The following is a 12,942-nucleotide window of genomic DNA, read 5'->3' as shown; positions in this document are numbered from 1 at the left end:
GTTTCTGCCATGCTCTGTTTTCTGGCAAGTCTGAAACCTGTTAACGAAACTTGCTATGTTTACATTGGTGCCATCATATCTTGTGGTCCTTTTTGGCTTATGGTCAGTAAGGGCTTTTGTTCTATGCATTTAGTAGATTCATGTCATGCCTTGTTTTGCTATGTTAAGTTCCTGTAGCATGTTGATTGCTTGCTCTGAACATTGCTACCTGATACTGTTTCAGCCATGTTCAGTAATTTCACTAAGTCTGTGAACCTGATATCTTTTGCACTTTTGCCATGCTTGTTTGAGCCTGTTATGTTGTGATCTAGCCGTAGCTCAGTGTTCATCTTTTGTCAAGCATCTTCTGTAGATTACTTCCATATGCTTTGTTGCTATGTTGGAGTGCTGTAGCATAGTTACTTGATATATTCTAAGTGCTATCATGCTGTTAATCGCAGATTCATGTCATTTTTGTTTTGCTTGCCATTTGCAAACCGTGCATCCGTTTCCGGTGATCTTCATATCGATTTCGACCGAAATCATCTCATCTTTCCAGTGGCATGCTTGGGTTTCCAAGTTACTGCCTTGTTCATCATTTTTCTTTCGGAGCACGCATATGCATCGCATATCATATCTTGCATACCATTCATGTATTGCATCATGTTGCTTGTGCATTTCCCGTGATTGATTGTGGTTCCATTGCTTGTGTTCTTGCTGTGGGTAGAGCCGGGTGACAAGTTCGTGAACGAGGAACCTGTTGAGTACGCTTACGAGGATCAAGCTTTCGACAACTCTGAGAACCTTGCAGGCAAGATGACCATACCCTCGAAATCACTTCTATCTTTGCTTTGCTCGTTGTTCGTTCTTTTGCCATGCTGCGCTACCTACCACTTGCTATATCATGCCTCCCATATTGCCATGTCAAGCCTCTAACCATCCTTTCCTAGTAAACCGTTGTTTGGCTAAGTTACCGCTTTTGCTCAGCCCTTCTTATAGCGTTGCTAGTTGCAGGTGAAGTGGAAGTTGGTTCCATGTTGGAACATGGATATTTTGGGATATCACAATATCTCTTATTTAATTAATGTATCTATATATTTGGTAAAGGGTGGAAGGCTCGGCCTTATGCCTGGTGTTTTGCTCCACTCTTGCCGCCCTAGTTTCCGTCATACCGGTATTATGTTCCTTGATTTTCGTTCCTTACGCGGTTGGGTGATTTATGGGACCCCCTTGACAGTTCGCCTTGAATAAAACTCCTCCAGCAAGGCCCAACTTTGGTTTTACCATTTGCCACCTGTTGAGGATATAACCATTAGAGTCACCCGCCCAGGAGGGGCCGGGTTACGTTATAATGATCATCACGTGAAGCCTAGTACCAAGCTTGCGGAAGGCGGGTCAGTAATGGGCTTAAGACCCGGAGGCGGCTTAAGGCCCGTAGTGATGGTCCGCCGTTGTGGCAAGACTTGTAGTGTAAGGCAAGAATAGCTAAGAGTTCGAGCCGGACACTTTTATAAGCCAGCCGGAACTCTGAGAGCCGCGGGGGCGTCAACCTCTCTATATAAAGGGACGACCCGGCGGCGGTTCAGGACAAGCAAGATCAAATCGATAGCCAAGCAGGGCGGTTTAGCTCCTGGTCATCGAAACCCTAAGTAATACAACCTCAACTAGACGTAGGCTTTTACCTTCACTGTAAGGGGCTGAACCAGTATAATCCTCGTGTCCTTTGTCCCGCTTAACCCCTTTAAGCTTCCCAGCTGTGATGGCTCCATGACTAAGTCCTTGCACGAGGACATCTGCCGTGACAATTCCACGACAGTTGGCGCCCACCGTGGGGCCAGCGCACGGTGGATTTGAGTTCTTGAAGGGCAGCTTCGAAGGGCTCAAGGGATACGCTGTGGGCTGGATGACCAAGAGTCGTCGCGGCAAGCTCTACATCGACGATGGAAACTGGGGCCCCGACGCCGGCTCAATCGAGTACGGGTACCGGGCCCCCTTCGGCGGAATCCATGTCTTTATTGGCAAGATTGGTGAGCCGGGCCCTGAGCCGGACCTCTGTGCCGATCTCATCGAGACGGCTCAGCGTGCACGACCCGCCCGGACTCTGCCTGCCTTGAAGCATGCTTTCGTGGGATGCGTCCATGGAGGACTCTATGAGGGATCTGGATCTGGCGATGAGACGGCCGCTCGCTCTGACGGCGAGTCATCCACAGAGGAGACCGACTCGTTATACCAGCTTCAAGATGGCAGGCTCAGGGGTTGTTCCGATGGCGACAGTGTTCCAGACCCCTTTGAGCCGCCGAGCCGGGTTGGAATCTTTATGGCCGACGCACAACCTGTTCAAAACCCCGCCGCCAGGGCAGGAAGCCCTGTGCACTCGCCGGCTCAGGTGCTGATGGATCTCACAGACAAGATGACGGCCCTGTTAACCGCTACGGTCACCCCGGCGGATCAAGCTCAACATGATGCGGAGGTGGCACAGTTAAAGCTGGACATAGCGAGAGCCAAGGAAGATCTACCAGCGGAAGGGATCAGGATGGCTGCAGAGCGAGCGGCTCTCGACGCCCAGACTCAGCTGATTCAGGCGCAGTCTTTCCGGCTCACGATGGATCAGAACGCATCCAATGAGATCATGAGAAGGAGGCATCAGAAGGCTCAATCTCGACTCCCTCCGGTTTACGATCCTCGAAACCTTTTCAACACGCCTGGTGCAGGGCCCAGTAACCCGCCAGAGATCACGGCACCCGGGGCCGGAACGCCGCTTCAGCCGCAAGTGATGGGGCCTCCCCGTGTGAACACTACCCCGCCTCGGTACGTGCCAATACCACCGGGTCATTATGCCAACCCGTTGGAAAACATGGTTGCCGCGGCGGCGCGACTGGCGGCTCTCCCAATCGATGGCGACTCTCCAACGGCAGTCGAAACCCGCCGGGTCAGAGAACTTCTTCAGACGGCTCTGGCGCAACAGGAGGCATATTCATATAGCCGGGACAGGATTCATTCAACCCCTCGTCCAGACCGGAGCCCAAGTTACAGCAGACACATGGTCTCAGCGACCGGCTCAAGCAACGTCCGGCGCCGTGACTTGCCAACGGGCCACGGCCTGGCTCATAATGGAGCCTTTAACGCGGTAGACCAAGACAGAGCATGGCAAGAGGCGGAGCAGGCGCCTCAGTTGACGGCTTACCAGCCGCTCCCGGCTCATCCGACGGCTTCTGTCGACACGGGTATACCTACAAGGACCGGAGGCGTCCCTTGTCTGGTGCCGGCTCTCCGTAATGAACGTCTGCCCAAGGATTTCAAAGGACCTAGGAAGGTACCTAATTATACGGCTGATTTACAACCCGGATCATGGATCGAGAGCTACGAGATGGCTATGGAGTTGCTGGAGGTCAGCGAAGCGGCAATGGCCAAATACTTCACCATGATGTTGGATGGAACTGCTCGCACTTGGTTGAAAGGACTGCCGCCTAATTCTATCGGGTCGTGGGCGGAGCTAAAAGCCTGATTCATCCAAAACTTCAAAGATACATGTAGGCAATCTATGTCCATTGTGGATTTGACTAACTGCAAGCAGCAGGAGGGTGAGTCTACAACCCATTGGGTTCGCCGGGTCAAAGAGATAATACATTCATCTGATAAGATGGATGCCGGCTCTGCAGTCTTAATGTTAGAGCAGAATTGTCATTTTGCGCCCCTGAAGATGAAGCTCGGGCGGCTCAAGCGCGATTGCAATGATATGGGTACGCTGATGGCGGCTCTGGTCAAGTACGCCGACTCTGATAGTACCAAGGATCCCGCGTCGGATGATGAAAGGACAGGGAAGGGAAAACGGAATGGCAATGGCAAGGGCCCCCAGCATAACCCGGCGAACCAGGGAGGTAACAAGCGTAAGGCTGATGGCAGTGTGGAGTTTGTAGCCAACGCCAATTCACAGGGTAACAACCACCGACGTAAGGGGAGACCACCTCCCCGAGCCGGCGGGTCAGGCCCGACGCTTGAGCAGTTGTTGAATGAGCCCTGTCCAAGGCATGGCTCTAGGGAAAAGCCGGCCACTCATCTATGGAAGGACTGCGCAACCATGAAGGCCTTTAAAAATTCCAATGCTTTCAATGGCAACAATGGCCCGGGCGGCGGCTCAGGCCGACGGCTTTCATGGCCCGGGCGGCGGCTCAAATTCCAACTCTCAGAATTTTCAAGGGGGCTTTAATCAGCAATCTGGCCAGGGTAATCAGCAGCAGCAGTAGGGGGGATACCAGACCAATCCAAAGCAGCTCAATGGTGGACAATATCATGTGTTTACTACCAGTCTCTGCAAGCGAGAGCAGAAGCTCCATAAAAGGGCTGTGAATGCTGTTGAGCCGGCGGTTCCGCACTATTTAAGATGGTCTGAGCAGCCTATTGTGTGGAGTAGGGAAGATCATCCTCCCCGGGTTGATAATCCGGGTCACCTGGCCTTGGTGGTGGCTCCTCAGGTTGGGGGATATAAATTCACTAAAGTGCTCATGGACGGAGGCATCAACATCAACATCCTCTATTATGAGACCTTCCATCATATGGGATTGACTGATAAGAACCTCAGCCAGTCCAATACTGTTTTCCATGGGGTGGTGCCCGGTAAGTAGGCGTATCCAGTCGGTAAGATCGAGCTGGAAGTGGCCTTTGGAGATGAGTACAACTACAGGGCGGAAAAACTAACCTTTGAGGTGGTTAAGATAAGAAGTCCGTATCATGCTTTATTTGGGCGGCCGGCTTACGCCAAGTTCATGGCACGGCCGTGTTACGTGTATTTGCAGCTCAAGATGCCGGGTCACAATGGGACCATTACGGTTCATGGCAGCCGAAGGATAGCCTTGGAGTGTGAGGAAGGTGACGCGTCTTACACTGAATCTGTTTGTGCAACAGAGGAGTTGAAGTTTTACAAGGACAATGTTGACCCAACAGATATGACGTCTTTGAAAAAGCCAACCACGGAGCATGAGCCGGTAATGAAATTTAAGTCAGCTGATGAGACTAAACTTGTTGACTTTGTTCCAGGTGACTCATCTCAGCAGTTCAGCATCAGTGCCAATCTGGATCCAAAATAGGAAGGCGCGCTCATCGAGTTCATCCGTGAGAACAGGGACATCTTTGCATGGAAACTGTTGAGGATATAACCCTTAGAGTCACCCGCCAAGAGATGTCGGGTTACTCATAATGGTCATCACGCGAAGCCCAGTACCGAGCTTGAAGACGGCGGGTCAATGATGGGCCTAAGACCCGGAGATGGCTTAAGGCCCGTAGTGATAAACCGCCGTATGGCGAGACTTGTAGTGTAAGGCAAGAATAGTTGAGAGTCCGAGCCGGACACTCTTATGAGCCGGCCGGGACTCTGAGAGCCGCTGGGCGTCAACCTCTCTATATAAAGGGAAGACCCCGCGGTTCAAGGACAAGCAAGATAAGATCGATAACTAGGCAAGGCGGTTTAGCTCCTGATCGTCGAAACCTCAAGCAATACAACCTCAACTGGACGTAGGCTTTTACCTTCACCGTAAGGGGCCGAACCAGTATAACCCTCGTGTTCCTTGTCCCGTTTAACCCCTTTAAGCTTCCTAGCTGCGATGGCTCCACGACTAAGTCCTAGCTCAAGGACATCTGCCGTGACAATTCCACGACAGTTGGCGCCCACCGTGGGGCCAGCGCACGGTGGATTTGAGTTCTTGAAGGGCAGCTTCGAAGGGCTCAAGGGATACGCTGTGGGCCAGATGACCAAGAGTCGTCGCGGCAAGCTCTACATCGACGATGCAAACTGGGGCCCCGACGCCGGCTCAATTGAGTACGGGTACCGGGTCCCCTTCGGCGGAATTCATGTCTTCATTGGCAAGATTGGTGAGCCGGGCCCTGAGCCGGATCTCTGCGCCGATCTCATCGAGACGGCTCAGCGTGCACGACCCGCCCGGGCTCTACCTGCCTTGAAGCATGCCTTTGTGGGATGTGTTCATGGAGGACTCTCTGAAGGGTCTGGATCTGGCGATGAGACGGCTGCCGGCTCTGACGGCGAGTCATCCACGGATGAGTCAAATTCGTTGTATCAACTTCAGGACGGCAGGCTCAGGGGGTGTTCCGATGGCGACAGCATTCCGGACCCTTTTGAACCGCCGAGCTGGGTTGGAATCTTCATGGCCGGCGCGCAACCTGTTCAAAACCCCGCCTCCGGGTCAGGAAGCCCGGTGCCTTCACCGGCTCAGGTGCTGATGGATCTCACGGACAAGATGACGGCCCTGTTAACCGTTACGGTTGCCCCGGCGGATCAAGCTCAGCATGACGCGGAGGTGGCACAGTTAAAGTTAGATCTAGCAAAAGCCAAGGAGGATCTGGCGGCGGAAGGGATCAGGATGGCTGCAGAGAGGGCGGCTCTCAACGCCCAGACTCAGCTGATTCAGGCACAGTCCTTCCGGCTTACGATGGATCAAAACGCATCCCATGAGGTCATGAGAAGGAGGCAGCAAAAGGCCCAATCTCGACTCCCTCCGGTTTACGATCCTCGAAACCTCTTCAACACGCCAGGTGCAGGGTCTAGCAACCCGCCGGAGATCATAGTGCCCGGGGCTGGGACACCAATTCAGCCCCAAGTAATGGGACCGCCCCGGGTGAACCCTGCCCCGCCTCAGTACGTGCCAATACCACCGGGTCATTATGCCAACCCGTTGGAAAACATGGTCGCCGCGGCGGCACGGCTGGCGGCTCTCCCAATCGATGGCGACTCTCCAACAGCGGTGGAAACCCGCCGGGTCAGGGAGCTCCTTCAGACAGCTCTGGCGCAGCAAGAGGCGTACTCTTACAGCCGGGACAGGATCCATTCAACCCCTCGTCCAGGCCGGAGCCCGAGTTATAGCAGACACATGGTTTCAGCGACCGGCTCAAGTAATATCCGACGCCATGACTTGCCGCCTGGCCACGGCCCGGCTCATAACGGAGCCTTTCACGCAACAGACCAAGACAGAGCACGGCAAGAGGCGGAGCAGGTGCCTCAGCTGACGACTTACCAGACACCCCCGGCTTATCCGACGGCTTCCGTCGACGTGGGTATCCCTACGAGGACTGGAGGTGTCCCTTGTTTAGTGCCGGCTCTCCGCAATGAATGCCTACCCAAGGACTTCAAAGGGCCTAGGAAGGTGCCCAATTACACGGCTGATTTATAACCCGGAGCCGGGATCAAGAGTTACGAGATGGCCATGGAATTGTTGGAGGGCAGTGAAGCGGCGATGGCCAAGTACTTCACCATGATGCTAGATGGGACTGCCCGCACTTGGTTGAAAGGGCTGCCACCGAATTCCATCGGGTCTTGGGCTGAGCTGAAAGCCCGGTTCATCCAAAACTTCAAAGATACCTATAGGCAGTCTATGTCAATTGTGGATTTGACTAACTGTAAACAGCAGGAGGGTGAGTCTACGACGCATTGGGTTCGCCGGGTCAAAGAGATAATACATTCATCTGATAAGATGGATGCCGGCTCTGCAGTCTTAATGTTGGAGCAGAATTGTCGCTTCCTGCCCCTGAAGATGAAACTTGGGCGGCTCAAGCGCGACTGCAATGATATGGGTACGCTGATGGCGGCTCTCGTCAAGTACGCCGACTCTGATAGTACCAAGGACCCTGCGTCAGATGATGAAAGGACAGGGAAGGGAAAGAAGAACGGCAATGGCAAGGGTCCTCAGCATAACCCGGTGAACCAAGGAGGTAACAAGCGTAAGGCTGATGGCAGCATGGAGTTTGTGGCCAATGCCAGCTCACAGGGTAACAACCAGCAACGTAAGGGGAGGCCACCTCCCCGAGCCGGCGGTTCAGGCCCAACGCTTGAGCAGTTGTTGAATGAGCCTTGTCCAAGGCATGGTTCTAGGGAGAAGCCAGCTACTCATCTAGGGAAAGATTGCGCAATCATGAAGGCCTTTAAGAATTCCAATGCCTTTAATGGCAACAATGGCTCGGGCGGCGGCTCAGGCGCTGGCGGCTTTCATGGCCCGGGCGACAGCTCAAATTCTAAACCTCAGAGTGGTCAAGGGGGCTTTAATCAGCAGTCCGGCCAGGGTCATCAACAGCAGTAGGGAGGATACCAGACCAATCCAAAGCAGCTCAATGGTGGACAGTATCATGTGTCTACCACCAGTCTATGTAAGCGAGATCAGAAGCTTCATAAGAGGGCTGTAAATGCTGTTGAGCCGGCGGTTCCACGCTATTTAAGATGGTCTGAGCAGCCTATTGTATGGAGTAGGGAGGATCACCCCCCCGGGTTGATAATCCGGGTCACTTGGCCTTGGTGGTGGCTCCTCAGGTGGGAGGATATAAATTCACTAAGGTGCTCATGGATGGAGGCAGCAGCATCAACATCCTCTATTAGGAGACTTTCCGTCGTATGGGGTTGATTGATAAGAACCTCAGCCAGTCCAATACTGTTTTCCATGGCGTGGTGCCTGGTAAGTCGGCTTATCCAGTTGGTAAGATCGAATTGGAAGTAGCCTTTGGAGATGAGTACAACTACCGGGTGGAGAAATTGACCTTTGAGGTGGTTAAGATAAGAAGTCCATATCATGCTATATTTGGGCGGCCGGCTTACGCCAAGTTCATGGCACGGCCGTGTTACGTATATTTGCAGCTCAAGATGCCGGGTCACAATGGGACCATTACGGTTCATGGCAGCCGCAAGGTAACCTTGGAATGTGAGGAAGGCGACGCGGCTTATGCAGAATCTGTTTGTGTGACAGAGGAGTTGAAGTTTTACAAGGACAATGTTGACCCAACAGATATGACATCTCTGAAAAAGCCGACCACGGAGCACGAGCCGGCAATGAAATTTAAGTCAGCTGATGAGACTAAACTTGTTGATTTCGTTCCAGGTGACTCATCTCAGCAGTTTAGCATCAGTGCCAATCTGGATCCAAAATAGGAAAGCGCGCTCATCAAGTTCATCCGTGAGAATAGGGACATTTTTGCATGGAAACCTTCTGACATGCCAGGTGTACCTAGAGAACTCGCTGAGCACACTCTCAATGCTGATCCAAAATTTAAGCCGGTCAGGCAATTCCTTCGGCGGTTTAATGAGGAGAGGCGGAAAGCCATTGGTGAAGAGGTGGCCCGGCTCTTGGCGGCCGGTTTTATTGTTGAAGTCTTTCACCCAGAGTGGTTAGCTAACCCGGTGCTCGTGCTCAAGAAGAATGGCACCTGGCGAATGTGTGTGGACTACACGGACTTAAACAAGGCATGTCCAGCTGATCCTTTTGCCCTCCCCCTTATTGATCAAATGATTGATGCTACGACGGGTTGTGAGAGCTTAAGTTTCCTGGATGCTTATTCTGGATACCATCAGATTAAAATGGCAGTTAAAGACCAGGAGAAAACGGCGTTCATCACTCCCTTTGGAGCCTTCTGTTATGTGTCTATGCCTTTTGGACTCAAGAGTGCACAGGCGACTTATCAGCGTTGCGTGCAGAACTGTCTTCATAACCAGATTGGGCGCAATGTTCATGCCTATGTGGATGATATTGTGGTGAAGTCCAGGGAGACGGAAACCTTGATAGATGATCTGAGAAAAACCTTTGATAATCTCCGGGTCTACAAGATGATGCTTAACCCGACCAAGTGTGTTTTTGGTGTTCCTGCAGGCAAGCTCTTGTGTTTTCTGGTTTCTCATAGAGGCATTGAAGCTAACCCGGAGAAGATCAAGGCAATCACCTCTCTGGCTAAGCCGGCGAGCATAAACGACGTCCAGCGCCTGGCGGGTCGTATCGCTGCTTTAAGCCGGTTTATAAGCCGTTTGGGTGAAAAGGCCATGCCACTGTACCAGTTGATGAAGAAAACTGATGACTTTATCTGGAATGATGCTGCTAACGCTGCTTTTGAGGATTTGAAAAGACAGCTGGCAGAGCCCCCAGTCCTTGCTGCTCCGGTTGATAAGGAGCCCTTATTACTGTATGTGGCTGCTAACACACGAGCCGTCAGTGTGGCTGTGGTGGTGGAGCGCAAGGAAGAGGGTAAAGAGTATCCGGTTCAGCGGCCGGTTTACTACGTCAGCGAAGTGCTCATAGAATCCAAACAACGGTATCCACATTGGCAGAAGCTTGTTTATGGGGTGTTCATGGCAAGCCGGAAGCTTAAGCATTATTTTCAGGGTCACCCCATCAATGTGGTTAGTTCTGCTCCCCTTGGGGATATCATCCAAAACAGAGAAGCCACAGGAAGAGTGGCTAAGTGGGCTATAGAGCTTGGGCCTCATGGTCTGAAATACGTACCACGCATTGCCGTCAAATCTCAAGCTTTGGTGGATTTCATCAACGATTGGACAGAGCTACAGGTGCCTGAAGAAAAGCCGGATAATACATATTGGACTATTCACTTTGATGGGTCTAGGCAATTGGAGGGATCGGGGGCTGGAGTTGTGTTGGCTTCCCCTAAAGGTGACAAGTTTCATTATGTGCTACGATTGATGTTTCCTTGCACTAACAATGCGGCTGAGTACGAGGCCTTGCTCCATGGTCTTCGGATGGCTAAGGAGATGAGTTTGAGCCGGGTAAGATGCTTTGGCGATTCAGATTTAGTGGCTCAACAAGTGTCGGGCAAGTGGGACTCCAAGGACCCTCTCATGGCGGCTTATCGCCGTGAAGTCGATGCTATTGCTGGACACTTTCAGGGTTACCAAGTAGAGCACATCGATCGCAGGAAGAACGAGGCGGCTGATGCTTTAAGCCGGCTGGGCTCACAGCGAAAGCCGGTGCCGCCTAATACTTTCCTGGACATTTTACATAACCCTTCTATTAAGTTGCCTACGGAGGAAGACTTGGCTGTCCCTGACCCGGAAGCACTGTTGGTGGCGGCTCTCCACATCACCCCAGACTGGACAGTGCCATATTTGGCTTACATGACCCGGGGAGATTTGCCTGAGGATGAAACTTTGGCTAGACAAATAACCCGGCGGTCTAAGTCAATGGTCATTATTAATGGTGAGCTGCATCGTCGCAGTGTTACTGGAACGTTCCAACGTTGTGTTTCCCCTGAGGAGGGTCAAGAAATCTTACGTGAGATTCACGAAGGGGATTGTGGCCATCATGCCGGCTCAAAATCCCTTGTGGCCAAGGCTTTTCGTCATGGTTTTTACTGGCTGACAGCTCATGCTGATGCGGAGGACTTGGTCAGTAAATGCGACGATTGTCAAAGGTTCTCGCGACGGGCTCATGTGCCGGCTCAAGAGCTCAGGATGATTCCAATTACCTGGCCATTTGAGGTCTGGGGGCTTGATATGGTTGGGCCTTTTAAAAGGTCCAAGGATAAGAAGACTCACCTTTTGGTGGCAGTTGACAAGTTCACAAAGTGGGTTGAGGCAGAGCCCGTTAGCAAGTGTGACGCAGCCACGGCGGTTCAGTTCATGAAAAGGGTGATTTTTCACTTTGGTTTTCCGCACAACATTATAACTGACAATGGGACTAATCTGTCTAAAGGCGCCATGGAGGAGTTTTGTCAACGTGAGCATATTCGACTTGACGTTTCCTCAGTGGCTCACCCTCAATCCAATGGTCAAGCTGAGAGGGCTAATCAGGAGATCTTGAAGGGTATCAAGCCCCGGCTTTTGGTCCCTTTGCAACGGACGCCGGGTTGTTGGGTGGAGGAGTTACCCTCCGTGTTATGGAGCATCAATACTACTCCGAACAGGTCTACGGGTTACACGCCCTTCTTCATGGTTTATGGAGCGGAAGCAGTCCTCCCCAGTCATCCATCATGACTCGCCTCGAGTGGCGGCTTATGTTGAGGCGGATAATGAACAGGCGCGCCAAGATGCTCTTGACTTGTTGGACGAACAGCGTGACGTGGCAGCAGATCGCTCAACGATATACCAACAAGACCTGCGCCGTTATCACAGTCGCCGGGTTAAGTCCCGGGTCTTCCAGGAAGGTGATCTGGTGCTCCGGCTCATCCAAGATCAAACAGATGCACACAAGTTATCCCCGCCTTGGGAAGGGCCCTTTGTGGTCAGCAAGAACTTGTACAACGGGTCATACTACCTTATCGATGTTCGGGAGCACAAAGATTCACGTAAGTCGGAGGAAGAGACCCGGCGGCCGTGGAACATAGCTCAGCTTCGGCCTTATTACACTTGAGCCACCGGCTCTCATAATGTACATATTTCTATAGCCATGTATATATTATGATGAATAATACAGCAGGACCTCTGTCCTTTTTCTCCAAAGGTAAAAGTGTTATTTCCATTACAAACATCACATGGTCACTTGGAGGTGGATCCGGCTCATGATCGTATCCGAATCTAGCCGTAAACAATATAATCACCCGGGGGCTTCCTGTTCAAACATAGGTCGTATTCGAACCAAAGAGAACATAGCTGTCGATACCCACTTGATTGGCAAAGTGCCGAGCTCATTGGGGAGTTTTCTTTGATCATATTTGAATCATAGCGCAACCCCCTTTGGGAACCGACGTGGATCGTATTCGAATCAGCGTCGTTAAACAACTCTTAAGGTCATTTGGGGGCTTCCTGCTCAAACATGGGTCGTATTCGAACCAAAGAGAACATAGCTGTCGGTACCCTCTTGATTGGCATCACCAAATCCACTGGGGGCTATATGATCGCATTAGAATCTTAGCTTAACCCCTTTGGGATGGTTCTCTGGTCGTATTCGAACCGGAAGCCCCTATGTTTTTGATCTTCTGACTTATAACAAGTTTTGTTGGTCATATCAACAGTGTGTAAGGGCAGCTTTTACTTTGCCGACTTAATTTTGATTCACAACGTTGATAAACACATAGTAAGTAGTTTTGATACTATTAAACCGGAATTGAGATCTTCATCTCATTATTCGGGTTACCTAAACCGGAAGCATACTTGAAGACTTGTAAGTGTGCAATCATGGTTACATCAAAGACATAATTGAGGGTCAGTCTTTAGGGACTTTGGTTCATATTCCGGGTTATATATATATAAGG

The sequence above is a fragment of the Aegilops tauschii genome, chromosome 6, assembly GCF_002575655.3.
Source record: "Aegilops tauschii subsp. strangulata cultivar AL8/78 chromosome 6, Aet v6.0, whole genome shotgun sequence".
In the NCBI taxonomy this organism is placed as follows: Eukaryota; Viridiplantae; Streptophyta; class Magnoliopsida; order Poales; family Poaceae; genus Aegilops; species Aegilops tauschii.
This window is presented reverse-complemented; position numbering follows the sequence as displayed.